This window comes from Myotis brandtii, unplaced genomic scaffold (assembly GCF_000412655.1).
Source record: "Myotis brandtii unplaced genomic scaffold, ASM41265v1 scaffold311, whole genome shotgun sequence".
NCBI classification, from domain to species: Eukaryota; Metazoa; Chordata; class Mammalia; order Chiroptera; family Vespertilionidae; genus Myotis; species Myotis brandtii.
Genome location: NW_005361913.1, coordinates 926060 through 931915, shown reverse-complemented (window position 1 = coordinate 931915; position 5856 = coordinate 926060). Strand labels below are relative to the sequence as shown.

The 5856-nt window shown below is 37.9% G+C and overlaps 1 protein-coding gene across 1 annotated transcript in view; it reads right to left on the bottom strand.

Moving 5' to 3' along the window:
* Positions 1-5856, bottom strand: part of DCDC2 (doublecortin domain containing 2) — a gene marked incomplete at its 5' end in the record, with an annotated part of 197202 nt that overhangs the window by 90059 nt on the left and 101287 nt on the right. The gene's annotated exons all lie outside the window — the stretch shown is intronic.

Here is a 5856-nt window from a genome sequence, read left to right as displayed (position 1 = left end):
AATGAGCTGCAGTCCTCCCGATCCCGCTTTCCTGTCTTTCTTTCTTTTCTCAATTCCCACCTCCCTGCCTCAGCCCGGCTCAACCTGTCAGGCTGACCCTGACACCTATAGATGTTTTTAAAGAGGATATAAGGCATAACGTTACACCAATAAAAGAAATTCAAGTGAAATGCACTTTTAAACGACATTGAACCTGAAGTAAAAAACTTCACATAAAGAAAACTCCAGGCATAAGTGACTGCAGCAGTGAGATATCAAAACAATCAAGCATCACAGCCAATTTGGATTTGCTACAGAAATTCAGTTAGTTTGATACCCAAAATCAATGTAATTCACCACATCATAAGAAAAAAAGGGAAAAAAATCATAAAAACCACTTCAACAGATAGAGAAAAGTCACTTACTATGATTCAAATCTCACTGCAATTTAAAACATCTTAGCAAACTTTCCAGAGAGTTAGTGTCATAATTGAATTGAACTAAACAACACCTAGTTGGTGTTGGAGAGTTGGAAAAAAAGCTGTGGAAACTACGCAACTTATTTTGTGTCAGGAAGAAAAAAATCCTCACACTGCTGATATTCTTCGATTCCTTGACCTGGCTGCTGCTGACATAAGTCTACGAACTTTGTGAAGCGTCATCAAGATGTCCACTCAAGATCTGAGCACTCTTCTGTATGTATGTCATATGCCAGTAAAAAGCTAATTTAAAATTAAATGTGTGTGTGTGTGTGTGTGTGTGTGTGTGTGTGTGTGTGTAGTCATTTGCTCTATGGCAAACAGTTGAATGTTCAGGTAAAGAAAAGAACCTCCAAAAATTGAGATATTTCTGCCAGTTGGAGTTTAAGAGAACAGAGCCCAAGAGAAAAATAAACAGAGAGTGAGAGGACTATGTGAACAGAAGAGAAATCCATCAGGAGCCTGAGGATTGAGCCTTTGTAAAATTTTGTTTTGGAAGAGGGGTGGGGGGACAATTTAAAGTTATGCACCACCATTTAATGTAAGGAATTAGAATGTAAATAATCTCTAGTCCAAAATGGCTTTTAAATCCTTTAATAATGAAAAATCTGATATCATGTAGACAGTTCTACACAAAGAATAATTTCACATTATAAATTGAGGAAAATTCATCAACTCGGTTTGGTTTTAATAGCCTCCATTTACTAGTGGTGTCTGCTTCAGGCTGTTATCTTGGCAGCACAATGCACCAATTCAGGGGCCATTTGACCACGTTTTGTTGTTGTTGTTGGTGGTGGTGGTCTTTTTTTGAAATTACAAGATTAATTTTACAGTTTTCCCCACATACAGCCATATATCACACCTCAGCTCTAATAACGATTTCTTAAGTCAAGTAAGCTATCTTTTCTCTAACCTATCACTTCTCCTTGAATTTAAATTAAATGTCTCTGCTTACATGATCTATATCTACTTTGCCTCAAGTCTGTGGCAGGCAGAGACCCTGTTAATCTCTATGCCACTGGGAGGTGTCTGATTAACAAATCTGATTTAATCAAGCTAACACTGATGAAGAAATATCATCATAAATAACTGCAATGACTAAATTCAAATAAAAGCACAGAAAAACAAACAAACAACAACAACACCCATACACTGTTTGGACAAATTCAGTCATTCTTTCATCAAATTTTACAGAGCGCTAACGGCATGTTAGAAAGGGAGCCAGATGATGGGCCTATAGAGGTAAGTACGGTAATAACAAGGAGGAGTCCTGGCTCTAAAACTGCTCATAAACCAGTGGAGAATTGTATGAGAACAACACACACTATTATGAAGTCCGGGCTGCTATGGAGGTAGACAGTGTTGGCACAGTTTATAGAACAGATGATGCCACTGCGAGTCCCAAAGAGAACAAAGTTGATGGGGACTGAGAGGATATTCAGGGCACATGCAAAGGGACATTGAAAAGGCTCATGCAATCAAGAAACTCGGAAAAGTTCTGTATGCCAAATGTGCATGAAGGAGGCCGGTGGAAGATGAGATTGGACAGAAAGGCCATGGGAATGAGAAATCCCTGAATGAATTTCATTAGAAGAGGATTTCATTTTCAGGGCCCCGTTCTGGCAGAGCTGTGAAGGATAGATGGGGAGGCACTCAGAAGACTATCTAGAAGGCTGTAGTAGTCTGTGTGGGAAAAACAAACAAACAAACAAACAAAAAAACAGGGCTTAAATCAGGAAGGGGAGGAGGAAAGGCCATATTCAAGAGAAGGTAAAACCAATGCAAATTAGCTCTGATTGGTGTGAAGAATGAGGAACAAGAAAAATCTAGGCTGACTCCAAATTTAGTAGGATTAAAAGGATGGAAGAGATGGGAGCGACCCAACTGCCCATCAATAGAAGGGTGGATACAAAAGTTGTGGTACATATATACAATGGAATATTACTCAGCTATAAAAAAGAATGAAATCTTACCATTTGCAACAGCATGAATAGACCTAAAAAGTATGATGCAAAGTGAAATAGGCCAGACAGACAAAAACAAATACCATATGATTTCACTTATATGTGGACTTGAAAGAGCAAAATAAATGAATAAACACAGTAGAAACAGACTCATAGATACAGAAAACAGACTGATGGTTGCCAGAAGGAAGGGGGTTTGGGGACTAGGTGGAAAGGTGAAGGGATTAAGAAGTACAAGTTAGTTGTCACAAAATAGTCATGGAGCCCTGAGCTGGTGTTGCTCAGCAGTTAGAGCATTGGCTTGTGACCTGAGAGTCTCAAGTTCAATTCCCAGTCAAGGGCACATACCTGAGTTGTAGGTTCAATCCCCAGCCCTAGTTGGGGCACATGCAGGAGGCAACCAATTGATGTGTCTCTCTCACATAGTTGTTTGTCTTTCTCTCTCTCTCTCTCCTGCTCCCTCCTTCCCTTTCGCTCTCTCTGGAAATCAATGGGAAAAAATCTTCTAGTGAGGATTAAAATATATATTCAATAATATCATAATAACTATGTATGGTACCGGGTGAGTGCTAAAAATATTAATTTGGAGGATTAATTAACATTTAACTACTCTTGGTTTAAAATGCATTAGAGAATTAAATGCTGAAATAGTCCTGGTTTTTCTGTGTTCCCTCTCCCCACCACCAAATTCTATACCCAGAACTTCCTCTCACAAACAAACTGCCATTCACAATTTCAGCAGCCAAATTTAACCTCTCTCCCCTCTGTCCAAGCATTTACATGTACTGGATTCTGCTATTTGCCATATCCTACCTTAACTTAGAGGCACCTTTGAGTCTCCAAAGGTTGTATTCATTCTGTCTCTACATGAATTATTCTTTCATTTAGAATTTTTACTTATTTTTTTTACCATATAAATGCAGGATGTCTGTGAGAAATCAAGGCAGAAATTTCAAGTAGTTAGAAATATGGGCTTGCCTAACTGGTGTAGCTCAATGGTTGAGCTTTGACCTATGAACCAGGAGGTCACCATGGATTCCTGGTCCTGCCCAGGTTTCAGGCTCGGTCCTCTGTGGGGAGTGTGCAGGAGGCAGCTGATCCATGATTCTCTTTCATCATTGATGTTTCTATCACTCTCCCTTTCCCTTCCTCTCTGAAATCAATAAAAATCTTTTTTAAAAAGAAATATGGGCCTTAATCTTAAGAAAAGTGGTTGAGCCTGGATACAAATTCTAACATCATGTCTTTAAGGAGGCTGATGGGAATGTAAAGGGCCTTTTAGTGAGGGTTACATAATAAAAAAATAAAAGCCTATTAGTCACTTTAAGGCAAAGTCACACTTCTTTGTTGTTCTTATGGGCAATGGCCTTTGGTGTCAACAGTGATGTTCATTGTTACTATTATAATTCTTAAGAAGAGTACAATGGGAAATTTTGAGCTAATCTGAGAAAGTATTAAAAAACATAAGATTAAGCCACCCAGGAAAAGCTTTCCCACCACCACATACACAGAAAAATTATAGCAATTCTCCATTGTCCAATAAACACATTTCTGAACAATCCCTCCCCTTCCCTGCTCTAATTTGGAGGATTAATTAACATTTAACTACTCTTGGTTTAAAATGCATTAGAGAATTAAATGCTGAAATAGTCCTGGTTTTTCTGTGTTCCCTCTCCCCACCACCAAATTCTATACCCAGAACTTCCTCTCACAAACAAACCGCCATTCACAATTTCAGCAGTCAAATTTAACCTCTCTCCTCTCTGTCCAAGCCTTTACATGTACTGGATTCTGCTGTTTGCCATATCCTACTTTAACTTAGAGGCACCTTTGAGTCTCCAATTCAGTTTTTATCTTCATGAGAAGAAACCCATGTTTTTCCCCATTTTTATGCCTGTACGCCAAGGAGAGCACTCCCCATGCTGATAATAAAATGCTATGAGGCAGGACAGAGTGGGGAGATTAACTTGGAAGCTAACTAGAGTGAAAGAATGAATGCATCTGGTTATTTTTAAAATTTTTATTAGAAGGAATGCCTTCGTCTTCCCAGCTGACCTTTTTCTTCTCTATCTCTACTCCTTTCTAACCCTACTGACCTTCTTTAACTTTCTCATTGTTCTTCAAAGACTTCTTCACCTTTGGGCTTCAGTAAAGAGTGGCAACTGAGTTTTGGAAGGGAGAGGTTGGTGCACAATATAAAGGCAGCTACCTAGGGGACCAAGAATTAATAATAGGCAATTCTAGGTACTCAAGGTCCTCCTGTCTGGCTTGGAGACCAGTCCAAAGTTACTTATAGCTCCTTTCATAGATACTATTATTAACCAATAGCCTCTTTAAGCACTTTTTCCTTTATAAAAGTGTTTTCTCGTTCATTTTCATTAATGTTCCATTATTCTAAAAATGCTGAGTGATTGTGCTTCTAAAATGATAACCTCAGGGTAAACCTGGGAATAAGGTCTAAAGAGAATTTGATTATCCACCCAACTAATTTCTAAAAATTAAACAGGAAACCTGCCTCAAAAATAAAAAAAACTGCCTTATATCCATCTGTCTATTAAAGAATCTTTTTGCTCCTTTGTCCCTTCTGTCAGAGACTTACTCAGAAAAGAAAAAATTTCTAAGGGGCGGACTCATCCATCTAAACATTGTTGAGTGCTGGACTAATTAGATCTGTAACTCTGTTTTAGTTAGCAAACCTTACCAAACTGAAAATATAAAATCTCAAATCTGCTATGATTGACAGTGCCAGAGAAAATATGGAGTCCATTTGTCCATCGTGATGTTCACTGGTTCCTTTAAGCTTTTATCCCGCTGGCTGCTCATCTTGCCTCCCAGAACAAAGACAATTCATACCACTTGTTACAAAATTAGACAAAATTATTGAGAATTTTGGTACCAATGAGGGATAAATATCAGTATTCTTTCATTTAATTAAGAAAAACAGCCATTGTTCCCCTTTACTCCTAATATGTTCTTGGGCTAGTCTTATACAGAAACTATTTATTCTTTCAATTGGACTTTTTTTCTGATTTTACAGTCATTCGTTTTCAGATTGCAAAATGTTCACCTCATACAAAAGCAATTTTAGAATTCTGAGCCATCATTTTCTTCAGATCCCTCATTAAGTACAGTTTAAATCAATTTTCTTGCTTTTATTTCTTAGTGTTCAATTACTCTACAGAATGATTCGCCTCTGTTTCTGATCTGAGATGTCAATGCTTTTTTACTTTTACTGATGCTATGCACACAAGGTTTACAACACTGCACTAGGTCGAATATATGGAAGATCACTGCATTTATATGACTTGGGGTTTAGTGCCTTGCGTTTGGTTGTAGTTTTACATAAAATACACACAAAATCTCTCCAACACATTTAGGCTATAAACAACTATAGTCTGGTTTAAGCCACCATAATAATGAGAAAAACTCTAAAC